At 38.4% G+C, this 25583-nt stretch overlaps 1 long non-coding RNA gene across 2 annotated transcripts; it reads right to left on the bottom strand.

Annotated features, from left to right (window-relative positions):
* Positions 1-212: 212 nt before the first annotated feature.
* On the bottom strand, positions 213-25583 carry LOC144373081 (uncharacterized). 2 transcript variants are annotated; one of them, XR_013432871.1, is made up of 5 exons: positions 24309-25583; positions 8809-8892; positions 5430-5480; positions 2533-2647; positions 213-1729 (listed from the first exon to the last, which is right to left on the bottom strand). It is a non-coding gene; the product is annotated as an uncharacterized LOC144373081 (long non-coding RNA). The 2 variants fall into 2 exon arrangements; XR_013432870.1 differs by lacking the exon at positions 213-1729 and having other exon boundaries at positions 2484-2647; positions 24309-25578.

The following is a 25583-nucleotide window of genomic DNA, read 5'->3' as shown; positions in this document are numbered from 1 at the left end:
GATACTGTTCCATAGGAGGAATTTTTTACTGAAAATATTTAAGTGTTAATCTTAACAATTAGAATCACAGCTATCCCCTGTGTTCTACATGAAATTTTTCTAAGACACCAACTCATGACTTCCTATCTCCCACTTAAACATCTTTTTTTAAAAGAGAGAGTGAGAGAGGAGAGAGAGAGAATTTTTTTAATATTTATTTTTTTTAGTTCTCGGCGGACACAACATCTTTGTTGGTATGTGATGCTGAGGATCGAACCTGGGCCGCACACATGCCAGGCGAGTGCGCTACCGCTTGAGCCACATCCCCAGCCCCATCAACATTTTTATATAATAAAAATTTCCCTGAAATTAAGAGTTTGGTTAAAGAGAGAGGATTAGAAGCTAATCTAAAAATAATAATGAAATCTTGATATTATGTCAACACTCAGTAAAATTGCTGTAGTCCTATCACTTCTCTCATATTGGAGGTTTTATTCCACAGTCCCTATTTTTTAATGTTAAGGAAAATAACTTCTGAATTGCTGATTGCTCTGGAAAAAGAAACAACTTTGAATTTCCATGATATCTCAGGCTCTGCAGGAGTAGAAATTTGCAGGCATTGTAGCATTGTTTATAACTTTTAGTTTTGATGCTGTTCCAAACTTACAGAAAAATTCCAAGAATAGTATGAGGACATTTTTACTATTCCACCATTTGATAGATCATATTCTCTCCACTGCCCCATGCATGCAAATATGCTCTCCCCCTCCTCCCCCACACTCCCTGAGCTACTTTAGAGTAGTTTGAAGATATTTTAATCCTTTGCTCCTAAATACTTCAGTGTGTATTTTCTTTAAAAACACAAGGATATTCTCTTATACAAACACAGTGAAATTATCCAAATTGGGAAATCTAACATTAATACAATGCAATACAGTCTCTACTAAAATCTCAACAACTGCCCCAGTGATATTTCTGGCTTCCCCTGTTCACCTTCAGGATCATACGTTGCATGTAGTTGTCATGCTTCCAGTCTATCAATTAAAAACCAGAAACTAAAGAATACTTTATTTTGGATCTTAGAATCTGCAATTTGGAAAACAGCTCAGACAGTTCTAAATCATGGTTTCAAAGAAGTAGGGGAAGCAAGGAGCTTTCCTGGGCAAGCAGTTCTGAATTATGACAAAATGGCAAAAAAATTTTACACAGGAAACTTCTATTGAATACTGGGAAAGAACGGGCACTGTTAGATGGGTAGAAGATAGAGAAAAGAATATATGTGCTTAGTAAGAATATCTGTGAAACTAGAGCTCAATAACGTTTTGACCCACATCTTAAGTCTCTGAACATGATATAATTATCTGGTCATTTCAGATGCCTGCACTCAAAGAGTGGAGGTGGCCAAAATTCACATTCCCAGGTTCTCAGACATAATCTGGAGATGCACATGAGTGCTACTTCCTTAATGGTGTGTGCAAATGCGTGTGTTTTGCAGTACTTTGGACTGAACCCTGGACTTCCCATGCTAGGCAAGCTCTACTACCAAGCTACAACCCCAGCCTTCCCTCCACTCCATTTTCAAAAACTCTTCTGGTGTTGCTTTCACCTGATTTTCCTTTTTATTTTCACACTCCACTTGTCTTAAATAGGTCCTCAGCCTTTCTTTGTCTTCCTAAACCTTGATATTTTTTTAATAACATAGGCTAGTGTAAGGTGAAGGAAAATTTTCTCTCTCCTCTTTGAAATTTCACTGAAATAAACAGAAAAAGACAGATTAAATAGGAGAAAAGGCATGCAAACTTGTTAACGTACAAAAGGAGAAAAACCACAGGAATGAGATAAACAACTTGTCCATTATTCAGAAACTTTCCATTATTCAGAAACTTATATACTCCCCTTGTTCTGGTATATAAGGTGATGGAGGTGAAGAATGGGTGATAGTGAAACATTTTTAAAAATCCATGGGCTTAGAGAACATGCAATATCCTGGGACCTAGTCCCTTGGCCCTGCAGAACAGACAATGTGTTGTAAATGATTCTCTGTGGGTCCAAAGTAGAGGACAATGCAATGTGACAGAAGTCTGCCCAAGTGTGTTGACAGACTTTAATCTTTATACCCACCATATGTGTTTAGTTTTCTCTGGTTAATGATATTTCTGTAAAAGGACTAAAGACAATTATTGTGCTCTTCTTTTGGAAGTTCAGGTGAGGTAGATAAAGGAACTTTCAGAGTGCACCAAAGCAATATTGCACCCTTAGTGTGTAATAGTGGGGAGGAAGGGGGAAGTGTGGATGGTGTTGGTTTGCACCAATACTGGTAAAGTTATCTTTGCTCGATTGGTTAAGGTAGTTCTTGTTTCCTCCACAGTGGATGGACTGTTTTCCCCTTTGTAAACACATAGTAGGCAGAGATGCCATGCATGCATCATCAAACTTCACTCATAATTTACATATGATATAATTATAATCAGTGTTTATATTCCACTGTAATGAACAGATTTTTCTTCCTCTATTTATCCATTTATTCCTTCATTGACATTAGTGTGTACTCACAGATTCTTATTTTATTCCATGGACTATAATCCATCACCATCACTATATATTTTGATGTTTCAATTGCCTCAGAGTTGGCCAGGTGTGAATTTCATCAAGTAGGGTCCTGAGAGAACTGTAACATTAAGTTTTTTGTAAGCAGTTAATTTGACAAGAGAAAAATACTTTCTGTATATATTAGGGCACCTAACATCACCACCCACTTTCTTAATTGACACTTCTTCTGAAAGGGGCTATCACACACAATCTTCTTTTTCTACCAGTAAAATGTCTTTGTCCTTGCCTTCTTTCTAGATCTGACCTCCCACCAGCCCCACCCCAGTGGCTCAGCAAAACTTGTTGTTGGGAGATTGCCATTTTCAAGATGGGATCTCCAGACTACAGACTTATTTAAAAACTTAAAGGTAGCATTAAAAGTCAGGTCTGGATTAGAAACATAAGAGGATACTAGGGTGCTGGGACCACCAGTTCCTACCCTTTGGAGAGATGTGGAATCTACTTTTTGTGGTTGTTGTTGGTACTGAGAATTAAACCCAGGAGTGCTTAACCACTAAATTATATCTCCAGTCCTTTTTATATTTTATTTAGAGACAGGGTCTCATTGAGTTGCTAAGTGCTTTGCTAAGTTGCTGAGGGTGGCGTGATTCTCCTACCTCAGCTTCCCAAGCCCCTGGTATTACAGGTGTGCACCACCATGCCAGGCTTGGAATCCACTTTGAAAGTTCTATTTTTAAGAATGAATTAGAGGAGCTAGAGTTGTGGCTCAGTGGCAGAGCACTTGCCTACCATGTGTGAGGCACTGGATTTGATTCTCAGCACTGCAGATAAATAAATAAAATAAAGGTCAATTGACAACTAAAAATATTTAAAAATAAGAAGAGGAAAACAAAGAAGAAGAAGAAGAAGAAGAAGAAGAAGAAGAAGAAGAAGAAGAAGAAGAAGAAGAAGAAGAAAAAGAAGAAACAACTAACATCTGTGGGCTACATGATTAGATAATAATCCATGGAGCAGGGCAAAGTAGGATTGGCACGGGCCCTGGAGGGCTTCAGGGCAGCTAGCAGTGTTCTATTTCTTGACAAGGGTCATGATTCCTGGAGTGCCTTGTAGTAATTTACTAAGTTCTACCTTTATTTTGTGTGGTTTACTGTATCTCTTTCTTTTGAACATGAAAAGTTTTTAAAAATGTACCAGGAAACCTATTCTGAATCCCTTTGAGTTAACTGGCATATGATCATGTTCTCCTGGAATAAAGCCCAGAACCTTCGCCCCAGTGCTGGCTTACCTTCCTGACAAACCTTTATTCTGCTATCGAGAAAGTGACATCATTTATTTCAGTCACATCATCCTCAATCTTTTCAAACATAAGTCAGAAAGTTGCTCTCTAAGAAAATGTTCTGCCATCCAACTGGAAAATTCCCTAATCTTGATTGGACCATACACCAATTATTATTTCTAGGGACCTCTGGGGCTTCTTAGTTGGTTTTATGGACCTTGGTTTCCTCACCTTGGGGAAGCCTTGATGCTTTCTTGTTAGAAACATTAGGGGTTAAATCTTTCGTTTGGTTTCTGAATAAAAATAATTGTTTTCCTGGTTGGCCTTGCTTTGTTTTGTCTGGAAAAAAAATGTCTTGAACATTATCTATATGTTCAGAGGTTAAGCTTTAAGATATATTCTAACTGAACTGAATTTTCCTATTTTTCAAAACATGAAATTTTTAGATTCCAAATTTTTCTCCTGCTTTTCCTACTGCAAGAATTTTTGAGTCCTACATGGTTTCAATGCTAAAAATGTCCCAGGTACACTACAAAATGTCTAAACTATATGATAGAAACTGATAATTTGCATTTTTGTTCTGATGTCCTAGAGCAGCTCTTGCCTATTTAAAAATTTCCATGGTTTCCAGTTGCAACTCCTTTTAGTAGAATTACTCAGTGAGTTCGTGTTTCTTTTGGTCATATTTCTATTTGTATTTACCTGGACATTTGGTGACTTATTTCCTGCAAATTAGTTGCCCTATCCTTGTACTATTCCATGAAGTATATAACTTGGATCTCAGCCAAACTTTTGAGTATGTTTTTTTCCATCTTTATGGGAGAGGGTTTTTCCTTTCTTATGTCTTTGAATCCAAATCATCCAACAAATAGTTTTGAGTATGTCTTCTCATCATGACACTCTCATGGGAAATCAGTGTCCCATAGAACCTACACTCTTGTCTTTCAGGTCAGACCATAGCAGGGGCTCTTAGTTGAACCAGTGCTGAGTTCCAAACAGTTATGGATTCCGAGTCAGTGGGGCCGTTGTTGGGCTTGAGTGTGATTATTTTTAGAGTGGGAATGCCTTTCAAAATGTATTTGGAATTAGCATGGGTCTATGTTTTCCATGAACGCATTCTTCAAATGTCCTAAAGCAGGCTAAGCAATATCTTTTTCAGTACTACGAATGCTTTAATTCTTGACTAACTGGCGAAGTTCAGTGGTGTAGGTGCCTTATCATGAATGCACTTATGTTTCCTCAGGAAGTTACTGGGAAATATCTGGCCCAATGTGGCAGCCTCATAAACTCTCTTCATGGCACAGGGGAGGGATTTAAGAATCAGGATGTCTTTAAAATGACAGTATGGTAGCTTCTACATTGTCTACTCAGCAGATTTCATTGTTTATATTCAAAATAAAAGAAAGAGTGCACTTTCAATATGAGACGATTGTAATGGGCCAGCCTTGCTCCATGGTGACCATGAGTGGCCAAAAGGTGGTGATCAAACATGACACACTGGAAGAGACAGAGAGGACTAGGTGGAGCACACTATCAGACATTGAAGAAATGTGACAGGGGACACTATATTAAAATTGTAAGTTTTAAAAATAAATGTTTGACTCATTTATATGAAGCTAGTCACCTTCCCATCTCCTAGAGTGATCCTCTTCACCGTCTTTGATTAGGAATCACCCTGAACAAAAGCAATAAAATCATTATCAGTGAAAAAACAAAATACAGAGTATCATGTAGACAATTGATTAAGATCTAAGAGAAATTTATCTCCTACTGAAACTTCAAACCTATGCATTTACTCAACAAATATTTGGAATGGGCGTGGTCCATATGTGCTGGGCAGTGGCCTAGCCAATTGGCACATTGTGATAAATCAGTCTTGGCTTCTGTCCCTCAAAGTTAAATATTATACCTTTTATATATCACCAAAAAGAGAAGCAGACTAGCAAGGTTGCAGTCATTCTGGATCAGCACTCAGGGACCATGTACATAAATTATACAGGCAACATTTGTAAATCAAATGAAATCCACTACTTCAACAATTATATCAGTTATTCCCAAGAGACTCAGTTTTATTCAGATGTAATGTGTGTAGGAACTTTTAAAATTTTACTTTCAAACGGTAATATATTTAAAATTATTTTCTTCATCTGCTATGTATAAACCTTGAGGAACCATCAATGTCCTCAGCACTGTTTTCTTAATCAGATCTATTTAAATCTCATAGAAAATAAGTTAGCTAATAATATTCTGTGGGGGGAGGGTCAACGAGGAGAGAAACAGGAAGAGAAGGGAAGAATAAGTGCCTACAGAGTGCTGAGATGGAGAAAGGGTGACAAACTCTAGATATAGATTGGAGCGGTGGGGATATACAACTGGGATTAGACTAAGTAAACTGGAGTTATGGAAATGTACAGACTGAGTTCTGTGGGATTATACTAAGTAAACTAAAGTTATGGAAAAGTACAGTCTGAGTTCTGTAAAATTAAGGACCTTAGCATTTGTGCAGACAGTCTATAGCATTAGAAGGTAAATTGGTTTGGGGACAAATTATCTGTAAATAAGGTTAGCCTTATACAGATTAAAGGTGCAAACTTTTAAACTGTTTCCAAAGTTCAGAGACTTCAGTTATTCAGCGCTTATACATAATTTCTTAGAAAAGCAATGTAGAAAGTCTTCAGTTTCTAAGTAAAGGTTGAGGGAAACCACATGTAGGCATGCAGTCCTTTACAGATATTTTCACTTAATTCCCACAATCCATCACTACAATTTACACAGGAGGAAACAGACTCAGAGAATAGAAATGTTTTACTCAGGATCAGTTAAGTAGCTAAACAAAGGTCAAGCTGCCATTTTCTCTATGCATCTTAGATAAATCTTTCCAAAATATGAACCAAGGCTACCTACAGGAGACTTACCAGGGATAAGCAGAGCACTCAATTAGAGAATTCAATTGGAAACCTCCAATTGGATATTCAAATGCAGATTCCTGAATTCCATCTACTAAATCCCTCTGAGGGCAGAGCTCCAGGAATCACCCGTTTAACAAGATCCCCAAGTGATTTTTAGGAAAGGTAAAGTTTGAGAACCATGAAAGGTGAAGTTACCAGATGTAATAAATTTTCATAAAGTCCTGATGGGCTAATATCAGCTGTTTTAAAAAGAGGATGATTATTATGACTGAAATATGAAGTGTCCCCCAATAGGTTCCTGTCTGAGAAAATGTAAGAAAATTCAGAAGTAAATGATTAGGTTTTGAGGGCTGTAACTTAGTCAGTGGATTAATCCATTTGATGGATGAATAATGAATGGATTACTGGGTGGTAACTGTAGGCAGGAGAGGTGTGGCTGGAGGAAGTAGGTAACTAGAGGTGTGCCCTTGGGGATTATATATCTTGTTTCTGGCACCCTAATCTCTCTCTCTTTCCCTGCTGCCTTGAGCTGAGCAGTTTTTCCCTGTCATGCCCTTCCACCAGCAAGTTCTGCCTAACCTTCAGGCCCAGAACCATGGGATCTTCCCACCCCAGAATTAAACCTCTGAACTGTGAACCCAAAGTAAACGTTCCCTCCTGTAAGTTGTTCTTGTCAGGTATTTTGGTCACAGTGAAGCAGACAAACACAATGATGATGATGAATTGCAGGAATCTCTCTATTGTATATAATCTAAGACCATCCAATAAGCTGTATTATTAATTTGTTCCTTGCTAACATCAGCAACTTTCTGTTTGTAGAAGACTTTTTCTTAGGCCCACTATTCTAAGCTATTGATTTCAACTGCTTTTCTTCCATTTCAGAACCTCAAATGGTTAATCTGGGTTTGGTGTCATTGTTATTCCTTTAAGAATTCCACTAGTGAGTTCAGGGAGTGGCAGGGCTTGCTGTGACCCTTTGTTAAAACAGAATCCTTTGATTTGTTGTCAGGAGTTTTGGATTCTGCAGCTGCCAAGATATTTGGTAGTCTTCAGGCAAGTCTGTGACATCTTCCCTAGAATCTTCTGGGTAATATGCTTATTCACATCCAAAGCCACTTTGCATATAAAAACCATGAAGGCCATTAACCACAAATAAATCAGGAAATATAACAATGTCTCCCTGCAGCAGTGCTCAGTTTATTGCAGTGTGTGTGTGTGTGTGTGTGTGTGTGTGTGTGTGTGTGTATTTAGATCTCTGCTTTCCCTAGCATCCCTCTTTAACTTTCCCCCTGTCCAGACACCAATTATCAATTTTTTCTCTGTTTCTTTCTGTCTAGGGATTAAATATTACTGGCAAGACTGGCTTGAGCTGAGTCAGCCATGGTGAATCTAGATTCCTAGTCAATCTCCAAAAAACATAATAGACCAGGGGCATAGGCCAGAATCTAATAGTTAATGATTTGGTATTTTCCAGAGTCTGAAATTTTAGGTACTTTTCCAAATGCTGCCTGAGGGCTTCTATAGCAAATGTGCATGCCTGCCCTTCCAGAGAGCCATAGTCAGCATCTTTAGGGGAAATGGGCCATCCTGATTTCTGACCAGGCACTAGCCCTAAGGGTGGTCTCTGGACCCCTAGCTCTTCATTAATTCTGCCTTTCCTTCTGCCTTTCCTTCCCTCCAAAGGCTGTCTGCTGATCTTCCTGATAAAGACACTGACAATAACTATTTTTTCAGGAAGTAAAAGCATAATGGAAATTATGGTAATTATAATTTTTTTCCATAAATGATTGTAGTAAAAATGAACCTTTAAAAATACCTTGATTTAACACAGTATGATACATTGGAAAAAGAGAATTAAGACCTTTTATAATGCTGTGTATTACAATAATGGGATTCCAAAATAGCAAAGGCAATAGAATATCCATGAAAGAATATCCTTTGACCCCAGGGGCATATTAGCAATCTCAGGTACTTTTGACTCTACAGGCCTTTACCGACAAAGAAAAAAAAAGTTACTATTGCTGGGGTTCAGGAGGAGTGGACATCTCAATAGAATCATCATTTATATTTAGAATGTATGTTTACGGTACACACCAACCAAGAGATAGAGGTCATCTAAGGATGTGCCCAAGATAGAATCCATTCTGTTGCCAAGTTCTTGTGGCGTAGTTTCAATCCCTGGGGACAAAAAGCAAAAAGTCATTCGGTGTCATTTGGTATTGACTTAAGTTATGTGAGCTATTTCATATCTTTCTTGTCCTTTTTTTATACTTTGAATACCCTAGGATAATGACATGTATTAATCAATAATTTATTATCTCATTTATAAATCTCATTTAATCACTCCTTAGGTTCTTTATTTGGTTATTTATTTCATGCTTATAGTAAACTTGTGTGTTACTTCACTTCATAAATTTAAAAAGTTGAGGTACAGAGATGTTCAGGTGATATTTATGGTATTCTGTTCATCCTTTATGGCAAAATAAATTATCTCAAAATGTAGTGGCTTACAACAATAATCACTTTCTTTTTACCTCCGCTGGTCCTGGGGGTTGACTGGGCTCAGGGAGGCAATTCTCACTTAGGGTCTTCCATGGAGATGAAGTTAGATGGTGGCTATGGCTGGGACCTTAGATAGGCTGCTCATTCAGAACCCTACTTATGGTCTATGTGGCCTGAACTTCCCCACAGGATTGATGCTAGTCTCTAAAAGCCAGCATCCCAATGGGACAGGTAAAAGTTGTGTTGCCTTCCTAATTTCTTAAACTTTGAAGTATTATAGGTTAACCAGGAATTACAAATATAGCAATGGAATTCAGTGTACTCTTTACTTGGCTCCTCCCAATGATGAGATCTTCTGTTTTTATAAAATAATATCATAACTAGGAAATTAGCATTTGCAAAATGACAGAACTTATTCTGTTTTGCCAATTTGGGGGTTTATTTTTTGTCTTTTTTTTTTCTTTTCTCTTTTTTGTGTGCTGGCGATGGTACTAGAGATTTCCCCAGTACCAAAAAAAAAAAAAAAAAAGAGAGAGAGAGAGAATGGTGCCAGGCATGGTGGCATATGCCTGAATCCCAGTGGCTGGGGAGGCTGAGACAAAAGGATTGTCAGTTCAAAGCCAGCCTCAGCAAAAGTGAGGCACTAAGCAACTCAGAGAGACCCTGTCTCTAAATAAAAAATAGGGTTAGGGATGTGGCTCAGTGGCTAAATGCTCCTGAGTTTAATCAATCCCCATTACCAAAAAAAAAAAAAATGTCCTGCTAGTTGCTAGTATCCTAACTCTACCTCATTTTAATTCAATTTGATAATTATTATTACACATTCCATATCTATTTGAAACATACATTTAATACTGGGACTAGTTTTAAAGGAAGATACTTACAAACCAAAAAAAGATAACAGATTTGGAGTAATTTCTTTCTTATTATTTTTCCTTTTTTTCTTCCTTTCTTTTTCTTTTCTTCTTTTGTGATGGCTATTCAACAAGAACCTCCTGAATGCAGGGCACTCATTCTAGCGCTATACTGTAGCCCAGGCAAATTTTTGACAAAACAGAATAGATAAGGCTCACCTTTGGCCACGAAAGCATCCTAGAATATTTGAGAAACTATATAGAAAAGGGAAAAAGTGGGCCAAGGACCTGAACAGACACTTCTCAGAGGAGGATATACAATCAACAAGTACATGAAAAAATGCTCACCATCTCTAGCAGTCAGATAAATGCAAATCAAAACCACCCTAAGATACCATCTCACTCCAGTAAGATTGGCAGCCACTATGAAGTCAAACAACAAGTGCTGGCAAGGATGTGGAGAAAGGGGTAGGTACACTTGTACATTGCTGGTGGGACTGCAAATTAGTGCAGCCAATTTGGAAAGCAGTATGGAGATTCCTGGGAAAGCTGGGAATGGAACCACCATTTGACCCTGCTATTGCCCTTCTCGGACTATTCCCTGAAGACCTTAAAAGAGCATGCTACAGGGATACTGCCACATCGATGTTCATAGAAGCACAATTCACAATAGCTAGACTGTGGAACCAACCCAGATGCCCATCAATAGATGAATAGATTTAAAAAATGTGGCATTTATACACCATGGAATATTACGCAGCACTTAAAAATGACAAAATCATGGAATTTGCAGAGAAATGGATGGCACTAGAGCAGATTATGCTTAGTGAAGCTAGCCAATCCCTAAAAAACAAATACCAAATGTCTTCTTTGATATAATGAGAACAACTATGAACAGAGCAAGGAGTAAAAGCAGGAAGAAAAGATTAACATTAAACAGAGACATGAGATGGGTGGGAAAGGGAGAGAAAAGGGAAATTGCATGGAAATGAAGGGAGACCCTCATTGCTATACAAAATTACATATAAGAGGTTGTGAGGGAAATGGGAAAATAAACAATGAGAGAAATGAATTACAGTAGATGGGGTAGAGAGAGAACATGTGAGGGAAGGGGAGGGGGATAGTAGGGGATAGGAAAGGTAGCAGAATACAACAATTACTAATAGGGCATTATGTAAAATTGTGGATGTGTATCCGACATGATTCTGCAATCTGCATTTGGGGTAAAATTGGGAGTTCATAACCCACTTCAATCTAATGTATGAAATATTATATGTCAAGAGCTTTGTAATGTTGTGAACAACCAATAAAAAAAGAAAAAAAAGAAAAAAAAAGAAAAGGGAAAAAGCATTTCCTCAAGGATTTACAGGCCTGCTTTTGGCATGAAATGTCAGAGCACAGAGCAAAAACACAGAGGGCAAGTGTACTGCCAATGGGGGAAGAGTAGCACTCGCCCACCAGTGGGACGGGCTGGATGATCATGTGTTATGCCAGCTTTTACAGGCACTTAGTTGGAGTCCTTATGCTGACCCTTCATAGTCACATCCACCCCTGCCTGTCCCCATACCTGTACACTGGCAACCACTAATCTGCTCTCCATTCCTATGGTTTTGTCATTTCAAGAGTGTTGTATAAGTGGAAACATATAGTACATGACCTTTTGAGACAGGCTTTTTTCCACTAAGCCTTTGGGATCTGCCAACTACACAAGTGTCAATAGTTCCTTTTACTGATAAATAATATCCCACATATCACCTTTTAAGTTCTAGCTTTGCAAGTCACACAATTGCACTTTCATAAAACAGATCTGTGAATTTCCAAGAGAAGGGAACACAAGCCCGTCCACACCTTGATGACAGTAGTATCAATGTCAGTTTGTAAGAAAAGCCGAAGGAGAACTGTTCTGATGATGCTCTACCACATATGATCTACAACAGACAGAGAGTGGCAGGGGTGGCATTTGAACCAAGGCAGTTTGACTCAAGAGTCCTTATTTTTACAGTGTCAACTTGTCAATCTTCCTATCCCAGTGGGAATAAACTTATTGAGAACTTCATTAAGAAATAAGGTATATAAACATGCTAAATATGCAGCACTAGTTTTTTTTGTGGGAGATGATACAGGGGATTGAAATCAGGGGCACTCAATCACTGAGCCACATCCCCAGCCCTATTTTGCATTTTATTTAGAGGCAGGGTCTCTCTGAGTTACTTAGAGCCTCACTTTTGCTAAGGCTGGCTTTGAACTCACAATCCTCTTGCCTCAGCCTCCCAAGCCACTGGGATTACAGGTGTGCACCACCACGCCAAGCAAGTACTAATTTTTTAAGTAAAGAATTTGAGGACATAAAGGCTTGGCAAGATCAAAATCCTACATGTTTATTGAGGGCAAATGATAGGAAGAAACAAGTGAGTAGCCTGGAAGTCAAAAAGACAGATACAATTCATTTTCTATTCTACAGAACTTCTGACCTCCAAACTTCCTGCTTACTGGATGTACTCTGTGAATGTCAACCACCTAGGAAGCGCTCCTTCCTCACTAAAATTGGAACCACACTTTTATCCTAGACAACCCAAATAGTCCTATCTTCTGCCAGATGGGTTTTCGAGAAAAATTCTGGAAGCACAACAGTTCTACTAAACACAAATAGGTCAGTCCTGCCAACCCCAAGGTCATCACTAGCCAATGGCACATTTGTGTGAATTAGAAAAAGACAATCTTTCTCTGGGCAGATAGAACCAGATATCATGGCCTGGCCTTGGTTGTGCTCACGAGTACTCAACCAAAAATGATTTTTGACAGCTCTGCCACTTACCATTTTTCCCCCATTGATTCCATAAACATTTCAGTGCCTACCATAAGCCAAGAACTTTTCCAGGTGCTAGAAACATTCATACCCCCCACCCCAGGAACTTCAAAGACTTTATGAGAAGCCATGAAGTAAGCAGAGGACATGACATAATGCCATAAATCCATGACAAAGCATGGGAGGCAAAACCTAGACTAGGGGCAGGGAAATGGCTTTTAGGAAAGGTGCCCCAAAGAATGCATCTCCTGAGCTGCATTTTAAGTCCTGGAAAATGGGACTTAGCCCAGGGAATAGAGGTAGCAATGCCAACCAATGATCCTGGGCATGGGCAGCAATCACATAATGGAGGGCTCAGAGCCACAGCTAGCTCTGCAAAGATTTCTGTGTAATGTAGAGAAAATGTTTCCTTTTTCCCACCCCCAAAGAAAACGAAGCTGTATTCATTTTCCAGGGCTGCCATAACAAATTACTGTAAACTTGGTGGATCAAAATAAAGGAAAAATTCTGTAAGCCACCAGTCTGAAATTGAGATGTCAGAAGAACTGGTTCCTTCCGGAAGGGCTAGGGGGAGAATCAACTTGCTGTTTCTCTTCTGGCTTCTGGCTTTCCAGGGCTTCGCCTCCTTCTTTACATGAGGAAATATTCAGTGTTTTTCTCTTCCCTGCTGTACTTTTTCTTTTTTTATAAATAGACTTGTCATTGGATTAGGACCACCCTCATGAATCTAGAATGATCTCACTTAGAGGCCCTTTTCATAATTTCATCTGTAAAGATCCTTTGACTAAATAAGCCCCATTCACAGGTATCAGAGGATATAATTTGCACTTGAGTTTGGGGAGATTACAATACAACCCAACTATAATCCCCTCAGCAGATGAAGCCGCTGGGTTAAACTGGGCCCAGAGCAAGGCAGCACAGCAGGGAACTGAGTCTTTGTCAACAGCAGATCTAAACCATTAAGGAAGTATGTGTTCATTAAGGAAGTATGTGATTGGTCATTCTGGAAACTTTGCTCTAACAGCAGTATAGAGAACAAATTGTTTTACAAGGTGACAAAAGATTCTCTGCTTGACCAACTTTTATTCAGCTTTCTAAATCTTCTACTAGACCCATATGTGCCCATCCTTGTAAAACGTGGCTTTAGCAAGAACCCTGATAAGTCAATTTAGCAAGAATCCCCCAACCTCAATATGTCTTTCTTTTCAATTTACCATCAGTTTCCTCATCCTCCATCTTCCCCTAGGGATTGTCTGATCACACTGGCCTGCCTTCAACAATAATCCTCTTAGGTCAGTTTAGCCACAATCCCCTTACCTCTGAGGTTTCCTTTTAAAAATTTCTCCACCCACTAACCCCAATCTTCTCTTTGGCTGTAAATTCCCAGTTGCCCATGCTGTATTTGGGGCTGAGCCCAATCTTCTCCAATCATTGCTAGACCTGTTTGCAGTGCTCCCTGTATCTGTTGAAGTGGTCCAGGATAAAGTCTTCCTGACCATGCTTTAACAAGTATTGTTGAAAATTTTTAATTTATTTAATAAAGAGTAGGTGCAAGAGGATAAGAGATGACTGAGCCATATTAGGGTCAGCAAGTCCAATGAGGAGACTGTTGCAAAAATAGAAGGAAAGAAGGTCCAAAACTATATTAGTGGCAGTGGGGATGAAAGGAAATGAGAAAGCAAAGCTCCCGAGATTTGGAACTAGATGAGGGAGTTGAGATAGAGCTAGGAATTAAAGAAGATCCCCAAATCTCTAGGCTGAAGCAACTGAGTAAGCTGTGGTGCCACACACTGAAAACACACACACACACACACACACACACACACACACGTAATTTTAGGGGGTGATGATGATTTCAGCTTGGGCTTTGTTTAAAATGAAATGCCTGAGGAAACATCAAAGTGGAGCTTATTCTGAACCCCCATGAAATGGGAGGTCCAGTGTGGGAAATAACCAAATTCCTAGGGTATCATGTTACTATCCTAAGACAGACAAAAATGAAAAATTGGCAGTCTTATGCTATGTAGGAGTGAGTTTTCTGTAATCTGACACTTCTAAACCTGCACTTTCACTTGTTGCTCTAGTGTTTATTTATCTTCCATAAGCATTCTGACAGTGTTTTCTCAGAACTGAGAAATGTTAAAAGCTGCAAAGAAATCTCCACATTGTCTACACAGAAGAAAAGTGTTTATGCACAAGTAACTCACCAAAACGGTGTCTTTGCAACCATATAGACAAAACAGGGTTTGCTAGCATTTCCTTAAAACCCAGCATGTTTGATCATATCAAATGAAAGCTGAAAGTAGATCCTGAAAGTTTAGGCAAGACTAACTTCAACTATTACCCATGATGTACAGATAAAGAACCAGGGAGACAGGCCACTTGCCTATCTGAAGGTCTCAAGGGAAACAGTGGAAACAAGGGAAATAGTTGGAAACAGTGAAATCTTTTCCACTTAGGGACACTGTTGAGGGCCACAATCAAGTCAAGATGGCGCCTGGCACTTTGCCAGGAGGAGTGGTTTGTGAAGCAATGCCAGCGAGTCATTAAGATGATGAGGATTCCTTAATGACTGACTGCTGTATCTAGATGATGTTAATTAAGTTAAGCTGTGTGTAATTAGTTAAGTATATATACCTCTACTGTCCCGTAATAAAGCGGCTCCCACTGTATCAACCTTCACAAGTTGCTTGTCACACCCCCCCCCCCCGGTTATTTTGCCCAGCCAGATTGCAGCAGGACACTTCTGAGCTGGATAAAGAAGTGGTTGATCTCTCTGACCACCATAGGGTGCTAAAAGGTGGGCCTAGAATAAGAATTTGAGACTGTTATTTCAGGGCTCGTGCTCCTCACTGAGCTGCATCAGTCTCTCTGCAAAAGACAAAGTACTCTTAAACTAACCGACAACTCCCTGCCCCCCTGCCCCCACCCTTTCACCAAGTTAGAACTTGGTCAATAATGAGACTAAGCCCTGTTCAAAGATGGATATAAAAAGACAAATTTAGGGAAATAATGACTATCGCATTTCATCATCTTTCCTACCCCTATGGCCCCTCCCTTCACTTTTCCTCTTCACCCTATCCAGGTCATCATTACCCTAAATACATGTAAGAAGACAAGAACAATGTGGCTCTACTTTGTGTTCAACCAGAGATATGAAAAATTGTGCTCTATATGTGTAATATGAATTGTAATACATTCTGTTATCATATATAACAAATCAAAATTAAAAAAAGAAAAGAAAAAGTCAAATTTAGTCAGTGCAGTGGCACACACCTATAATCCCACTTCCCAGCTGTTCAGAAGGCTGTGCAGGAGAATCCTAAATGCAAGACCAGACTGGGAAACTGAGTAAGACCCTCCCTATCTCAAAACTGAAAATAAAATGGGGGTTGGGGATATAGCTCACTTTACAGCACCTTGGGTTCAATCTGAAGTGCTGCAAACAGAAACAAAAACAAAAACAAAACAATCAAGTAATAATAAGTTAGAGAATCTTTCATCAGAAACTTAAAGAATGAGAAATGACGAGAAAAAAAAACTGTCACTAACTTCCTTGAATTTTCCCTCAGATTAATCTGCATAGTAGTACTATGTTGTACTGGTTAAAATACTGCGTTCTTTTATTCTAGATTCTGTGATGAAGAGATTTACAGTGGAGTATTTATCGTTTCTTTCTGAATGAAGTTCTTTATAGGATCCCACTCTCAAAAGGGGCCCTATAAAACACATTATTCAGAATGCAGTATAAATTCTAAGAGAAACTGTGGAGGCCTGAATAGGCTGGGGTTGCATTTATTTTATACAAAAAGATGGATTTTAGCAGCTATCAGCACTCAAAAATTAGAGCCTGTGTTCAGAACATGTCTTAGTTCATTGACTCTAACAAACTCCATACTGAAGGATATTCATTTAATAAAATCTCATTTCACAGCCAAGCATAGCCATTCCTAGAAATTGTGCTTTTAAAAAACAAAATCCTAGATATTTAAGACACAGCAATCTAGTAATGCATGGGTTCCACAATCTTTAACTTAAATCTGAGTTAGATTTCAGATGGGTGAAAGGAAAAAATGAATCTTTTCTACATATTACAAACTCTTTCAGAAGGATCTGGAACACGAACATTTCCCTGTATTCATATACATGGACATTTTCACAGTCAAAAATGAATCTTCTCACTGAATAGGACACATAAGGACTATAGCCTTGTGTCAGTGTAGATCAGGTTTTAAAGAAAAAGAAATAATTTCCACCTTTAGAACTTTTCAGAATATAAAACTGCTGAAGAAGAATTGTAGACCTGATGGTACTATTTCATCTGTTCTTGGAGAAGATAATGGTCACTTGGAACAAATATTGTAGACACAACTTCCTCCACTTCTGCTATCCTGCCTTCCTAACCCCTGGTAATGAACTAGGCAGTCTGGTCCCTGATCACCCTTGGAGAGCATCCTAAAGCCACACAAGCTGCAGTCCAATTGGAAGCAGTACCTAAGAGTCCAGACTTCCGATCCTGAATGTATTAGTCTCATATAGATTAAAATTACTCAAGTCATTTTAGTGCCATTCATTTTACAATAACAAATTAGGAAATTTTTTTTAGCTCAGAGTCGTAAGGAAAAAAAAATTTAATGAATGGAAAGCTATGGTAGTAGAGTATGCAGAATTGGAGCCACTTATTAAAACTGTGCCAAGTGGTCACAAATTTAAAACTGTAATGCATTTTCAGTCAGAATCCAAATGGGATTGGTGGAGGGGGATTTGAAAAACAGTTAAAATCTGTTTTGGAAAAGAAAACCATGCAAGAATGGTCAAGAAGATTTGGTGGAAGAAGAAGAACTAGCAGTTGCTAAATGTTCAACAAACAATGAGGTACTGGTGTAAAATCATTCATTGAGAATTTAGCATGTGTCAGGCTTTGTTCTAGGTCTCACAGAAATAGCATAGAATAAGAGCAATAGGGTCCATGGGCATATATTCCAGCAAAAGACCCAGATACTGATGGCAAAAATCAGTTGGTCATAAGGATGCAGGGAAAAGCCTGTGGTGGCTCTTTCAGATCAGGTGCTCAGGAGAGCCCCAAGGGGGCTTAGCAAAAAGCCAAGGGGCCACAGCAATATATTCCAGGAGATGGCATTTGATCAGATAGAGTGTCCTGCATGTTTTTATAAAAATTTTTTATTTGTTTTAATTAGTTATACATGACAGTAGAATGCACTTATATACTTTGACATATCATGCATAGATGGAATATAATTTCTCATTTTTCTAATTGTACATATTGTAGAATCACATTGGTCATACAGTCACATACACACATAAAGTAATAATGTCTGTTTCATTCTACTATCTTTCTTATCCCCACATCCCCTGCCTTCCCCTCCTTTTACTTCCCCAATTATATAAAATTATATAATTTTATAATTATATTTTTTATAATTACTACACATATATACCACAATTTTTGTATCTCTGTATATAAAGTATGTTGACACCCAATTCATGTCTTCATACATGTACTTTGTATAAAGATGTCCATCACATCCCACCATCCTTGCTAATCCCCTACCTCCTCCCTTTTCCTCCCACCCCTCTTCCCTATCTAGAATTCATCTATTTCTCTCATGCTCTCTCTCCCAATCCCACTATGAGTCAACCTCCTTATATCAGGGAAAACATTCGGTATTTGTTTTTTGGGGATTGGCTGACTTCACTTAACGTTATCTTCTCTAATGCCACCAGTTTTCCTGCAAATGCTGAGAAAATTCCATTGTGTATATATGCCACATATTTTTTTTAATCCATTCATCCACTGAAGGGCATCTAAGTTGGCTCCACAGTTTAGCTATTGTGAATTGTGCTGCTATAAACATTGATGTGGCTGTGTCCCTGTAGTATGCTATTTTTAAGTCCTTTGGGTATAGTCTGAGAAGAGGAATAACTGGGTCAAATTGTGGTTCCATACCCAGTTTTCCAAGGAATCTCCATTTTGCTTTCCAAATTGGCTGCATGTTTTAATCAGAAAAATAATTTAAAAATGAAATAAAGTAAGTTTATGTAGAAAATTAAGCAATGTGATTGTTATGGTTTGAGTGTGATCTTAGGGAACCCCCAGGGTCCATCATTATTCGAGTCTTGGTCCCAGGATGGCATTGTTGAAAGGAGGTAGAAACTTGGGGCAGGGTGGGTGGCTAGTGGGAGGTCCTTAGGTCTTTGGGGCATGTCCTCAGAGGACACTGTGGAACTCAGGTACCTCTCTCTCTCTCTGACTTATACACACACACACACACACACACACACACACACACACACACACACCATGCTGTGCTGCTATGCTGGGCACAGCCCTCACCAGAAAGGGGCTAAACCATTGGCTCCTCCCCACCCAATCTTGGACTTTAAACCTCCAAAACTATGAGCTAACTAAACCTCTTTTTCTTCATAATTTTTCTGTGTGGGGTGTTTGTTTGGTTATAGTGGTGCAAAACTGATTAATACAGTAAATAAAACAACAAAAAAATCTGAAGGAGTACATTGTAGTAAGTTATTCAAATAATCATTTAGAGAAATTACAAATAAGCATTATTTTTAATGCTGCCATTGTTGCACACATATTTAGGTAAATCATATAATTTCCTTTGGGATCTGTTGATGGGACTGGCATGGTATTTTCTCATTTATTTATTTATTTTTGGAATTTTGTGTTTGTGCATAATGATCATACATAATAGTAGAATTGGTTGTTAGGTATTTGTACCTGCACACAACATAACAATATAATTTGGTCAGTTTCATTCCCCTGTACCTTCTCTCTCCCTCCTGCCTCCTTCCTTGTGGTCTCCTAGTTTCATAAGGTTCCTCCACCCCACCCCACGCACACCTTCCTTTTTTCTCTTCAGCTTCCACATATGAGAGAAAACATACAACCCTTGACTTTTCTGAGTTTGGCTAATTTTGCTTATCATAATGAAGCATTTAATTTGAAAATATTTTTTGGGACCTTCTCCTATCTGAGGACAGTAGCACACCCACAGCCTTTCTCCAGCTCAGGGTTTTTTCCCTCTGGCCACATTCTTTGGACTCCTCATCCTGATCACTGTGTTTGCTGTGGCTCTCCAGGAACCCCATCTGTCTTGGAGCAGTACCAAAAGCCAAAGAGGCACCTGGCAGAAGCAAAATTGGAAGATGGTGTTGGTTTAACACCCACCCATTCATTCATTGAGAATTTAGTAAAACCAGAAAATGCTCACTGTATGTTACACTGTCAGATGAAAAATACAAGGGCAATTTGAAGGACAGGGAGGAAAAAACCTTTCGTGGCCTGGCTATTCCCTCTAGAGATGCAGGCTTCTTTAGCTATTGTTTGGCATGGCATTTTCAAAGTGATGACTGAAATCATTTGAAATTCAGTCGCATCTTTATTTCCTGAACTAGTACTTCCAGGTTTACCAGTGATGAGATTATTACTAGCACCAAGATTATTAGTTTAAGGAAAACAATTGTCTTAGGAGGGCAGTGGTCAAAGCTACATCATATGCCAATCATAACTTCTAAATTTCATTTTTCTAGATGTTGAGATTCAAATGTAACATTCTCCTCTATTCAAATGATAAGAGTGTTTTATTGATGAAAATTTACTCACATCATTTAAAAAAAAGGAAACCAAACTCTCTTTTTATTTAGAAGATTGTTCTATCACTTATACGTATTGTGTTCTTTTTTATTTTGTTCTATAATATTAGGTTGAGTATACAGATATGGAAGGCATTTGGATGGTTGTTCTATGCTCCCAAACAAAGGTTTTAAAGAGTAAAGTTTTCTTTGATATATCTTTTCTTTGTAATTTCTATGTTCAGGTGAATATGCATTAATTCCATCACTGGAAAATAAATTCAAGCTAGAAAACCCCAAATATCTTGCTATTATCAATCAATTACAAAAGATTGTCAAATCATTTTTCATGTCATTTCCAGACTTCTTTAATAAGCATCCCATATGCCAAAATGCATTCACCAATTGTGAATTCACCACTTGTATCATAACTCAGGAAGTATTGCGTCTACTGATTGATTTTCAGGCAGCAAAGATGTACAGACTCAAAAAACTAAAGAGGTAAACTATTAGAGTTATTCACCTTCTCAAAACTTTTGGAACTCTTTAAGCACATCCAAAGGATGTTACTGCAGATTTTAATACCATTGACATTGCTGGCTATGTTATCACCAACTCTGGCAAGAATACTGAAAGGAGGACAAAATGTCTTTGTGGAACATAGCTGCATTCTTGGCACCTAGGACTTCTACCGCTGTGTTTGATATCATCAAAACTGACTCAGAGGATGGCACACAGGTTGCCAATATTGGCATCGTGGGATTGAAAATTCCACCATTGAAGAGGCCTCTGTGTGGTTTGAAAAAATTTTAGTCTTCTAAGAGTCCCCTGTTAGAGGATAGAATGCCATTGCCTTCTGTGACAAGCTCTCACTTAGCTGGGTATCTAGAAGGAAGTAGAGAGAGAAACGTTACAGCTATTCTGAATCCTTGGAGAGAGAGAAAGAGGACAGCATGAGAAAAAGACAATGTTAAAGAACAACTTCCTGTTTCACAAGTTTTCTAAACATTGGCCCTAAGTACTGGCTGGACACCAAGTCCCTTAGTCCACTGTGCCACAGTTACAGCAACACCCTTCATTACCGCAAAGGCACAGTAAGTAGATACACAATTCCTGGGACCTCATAGGCCTTGGCAGCTCCAAGGCTAAGAGCAGCCAGAAGACGAGCTGGCCAGGTAATCACAAAAGTGTCTCTTTAATCCTGAGATCAATGCCAAACAGAAATGGCTTCATGACTTTGACAACTGTATTATATTTTTGAACTTATATATGGGTTCATCATTTCTTATACATCCAGTGCTGCAATTTAAAGATGTCCCAGTCTTGGTGTGTCAGGGCACTCAGCTTGGTGTCCACAAATATCCTCAAACTTCATAAAGGCACCATTTCCACACGTTTCTCTATATTTTAGCACCTTAAGAGCAGGAAATTATCTTTGAATCCTGCAGAGGACCAGATGGAGGTGGTCACAGGAACTGGTGGATTTGCAATCCTGGCAGAACAGCTCTGGATCAAATCATGATTGGGCACAATTGCTCTCCTCCACTTATCTTCTCCTCAGGATAGCTTTGGTATCTTCTAAGCTAAAAATCTGACAACTTGATCCTGAGTGACATCTCTTTTGTATTACCTAAAACAGAGATTGGAAATCTTTAACTTGGGTGTTTAAATGAAAATAACCGTGGATTCAATGAACCTTCACTAGGCCACTTGATTTAGGGAACAGGTTTCTGAGAACAGTAACATTCTCTCTAAACACTGTTATCAAAATCTAGGGTATAGGGTTTGGAGTGAGGTCGGGGTGGGGGAGTGCTTGCCTAACATGAATGAGGCCCTGGGTTGGATCTCCAGCATCACACACACTCAAAAAACACCCCAAGTGTAGGTGAAAATATCACCAGCTATGGGTGATGCTCACTGAAGGGAAGAGATGTAAAGGAAGCACCAAGAGAAAGAAAAGAACAATGGAGATTAAGGAGGGTGATTTCTAGTCCTTCTCCTGCCTCAAGCCTACTCTTCATTTTAACACACTAGGGAGTCTTGGTTTGCCAGATTTAACAAACAAAAATACAGGGCATCCAGTAAAATTTGAATTTCTGAGAAATGATCAATTTTTTTTTTAGTGCAGTCACATACCCCTGGAATATGTGGTTTTACATGTTAAGTGTTTACACTTAACACTTTAAAAAACTATATTGTTGTTCATGTGAAATTCAAATTTCGCTGGCACAAAGTAGTCCATGGTGAGAACATCAAAGATTTTGAAACAAGACAAACAGGTTTTATGTGTCAAAATACACTCTACTGTCTTGTAGATCTAGAAAGAATAAATACAATTTTTATTTAAAAAGACAAACAGGTTTGAAACCTTACTTATTAGTCACAAGGGTCTGGGTATGCAATATAGACTTTTTGAGTCTCACTCTCCACATCTTAAAATGAAGAAATAGTATTCCTGCATAGGTTGTCATGGGGATTAGAAGTAATATATACATAAGGCATCTAACAAGAGCTCACCAAGATGATGTCCTCTAGTTAATTCTCTTAAATTGTTGGTATGTTTGCTTCTTCACCCTTGGCTTCTAAATCTAAAATATATCTAAAACTCCAAATATGTTTTTTAGCCTCCTCCTCCATCCATATTACCACTTGTCTTTGTCTTTTTAAGCTGTTATAACAAAATACCGCAAACTGTGCAGCTAACAGACAACAGAAATTGATTTCTTACACTTCTAGACTTGGAAGTCCAAAATCAAGGTGTCAGCAAGATGGCACCTGCTATCTGTATCCTCACATTATTGGAGGGGGGAAACACTTCCTGGCGCCTCTTTTAGAAAGTCTCTGCCCTTGTGGCCTAATCATCTTCCAAAGGTTCCACCTCCTAACACCATCACATTGGTGACTAGGTTTTTACGAATGCATTTGGAGAGACAAACATTCAGATCAAAGTACTATTCAACTGTGCATAATATAGAGACCAAATGTTCATTTTCACAGCTTGCTCCCACTTAACATAGTTTATTAGTACAAATTGTCTAAACATGTCCTAAAGACTATGGCATTTTAATTCCCCAGTTCAAGAAAGCCATGGAGAAGAGTCCTGCAAAGTTGAGAGTTGTGGTTATACTAGCAACAAGAGAGGATAGTATAATCAGACCATTTAGCAGCAACAGAATATGAACTATAGAATTATTCTTTAAAAACTGAATAATAATGAAGCTATTCACTGGAGATAAGTTAAAAGTTTAAACAAGTCTCTTTCCCTATGTCATTTCCTTGGATAAAGCCAAAGAGAATGATTTTGAGGTTTTTATAAAATGGTTTAAGTTTCTCCTTAGTCTTTAATGAGGAGAAAAAAGGTTTGCCCAGTACTATACAGGTCAGATAGTTTTAGCTGAACCACCAGTTTCTCCTTAGTCTTTAATGAGGAGAAAATAGGTTTGCCCAGTACTGTACAGGTCAGATAGTTTTGGCTGAACCACCAGCTGTCACCACACTATAATCACACACAAATTCCTGATGAGGCTAGAAAATATGCCTTGAAAGTGTTTTTAATAGCAAGTCTCAGTGGCACATACCTGTAATCCCAGCTGCTTGGGAAGCTGAGGCAGGAAGATTGCAAGTTCAAGGCCAGTCTGGTCAACTTAGTAAGTCTCAAAATAAAATTTAAAAGGCTGGGATTGTAGATCTGGGGTAGATGGCTTGCATAGCATGCACAAAGCTCTGAGTTCAATCCACAGTACTGAAACAAACCAATAATTATTATTAATAATACAGAATTATGAAAGACACCCCATAGTGTAAAATAAAATGTTTACCTCAGGAACCACAATGCACAAGGAGTGCATATCATTCTCCTTCTGGGTCAGAATCTGCAACTCAGGAATCAAAGGTCTGTTTTCAATTGCAGAAGGGTCCAGTGTATGTACTCTAAAAATAAATTAGGCTGAAACCATTCCTTGGCTGCTCATGCACATCCTGGTGAGGCCCCAGTTGCACAGGGAGAATGACTTCATAGCCTCTAACAACTGCACTGTTGGGAAAGAGATATCAATACAGCCTCTCTCACAGCTTGTACAAATATTTAAATGCATTCTTCCCTTGATTCAGCAATTCTGCTACAAGAAATCAACCTTAAGAACATCTTTGATTTCTGCACAAAGCAAATATGCATTTATGCAAAATTGTCACTGTAGAATTGTTTATTGTAGCAAACGACTATAAACAACTTTACTATCTCTTGATAAAGAAACATTTAAAATATATTATGGTATGCTCATACTAAGAAATATTCACCGAAGTTAAAAAGAATGAGTTAGATTTATGTTACAATAAAGAGAACTTGATAAGACATATTTTTAAGGACAGGAGAACTGCACAGAGCATTACTATAATCCTATTACATTAAAATAGTTGGGATGTAGTTCAGTGGTAGAGCACTTGCTTAGCATGCAGGAGGCCTGGTTTTAACCCCCAGCACTGAAAAAAAAACCTTGCTGAGCTTTTTATGTATACATGTATGTATATAAAAGTTTAGTGTCATGTTCTAGTGATAAATACTTAATGCTAATACTACTTCTAACTTGAGCAGGATGTTTGCTGGGGAATAGAGAGACTATAATATTACTCAGTACACCAAAATGTTGAGTTTTTAAAAAGAATGTATTTGGGCATTATTTGTATCATTTCATTAATTACTTTTAAAAATAAATGTAAAAAGGAAAAAAAATATAACTATTGAATATTCTCCTTACATCTTGTTTGCTTATCTACAAAGCCCTCCTTTATAAAACAGGAATTTCAAATTGTTGTATCTATACACAGTGGACTATTACACAGTATTAAAAGAGAATAAAATCATGCCATTTGCAGGAAAATGGATGGAGTTGGAGAATATTATCTGAAGTGAAGTAAGCCAATCCCAAAAAACCAAAGGCTGAAAATTTTCTCTGATATGTGGATGCTGATCCATACATAATGAGGATGGGGGGAAGCATGGGAGGAATGGAGGAGCTTTAGATAGGGCAAAGGGGAGGGAGGAAAAGAGATGGACATGGAGATAAGAAAGATGGTAGAATGAGATAGACATCATT

The sequence above is a fragment of the Ictidomys tridecemlineatus genome, unplaced genomic scaffold (assembly GCF_052094955.1).
Source record: "Ictidomys tridecemlineatus isolate mIctTri1 unplaced genomic scaffold, mIctTri1.hap1 Scaffold_223, whole genome shotgun sequence".
Classification (NCBI taxonomy): domain Eukaryota; kingdom Metazoa; phylum Chordata; class Mammalia; order Rodentia; family Sciuridae; genus Ictidomys; species Ictidomys tridecemlineatus.
This window is presented reverse-complemented; position numbering and strand designations above follow the sequence as displayed.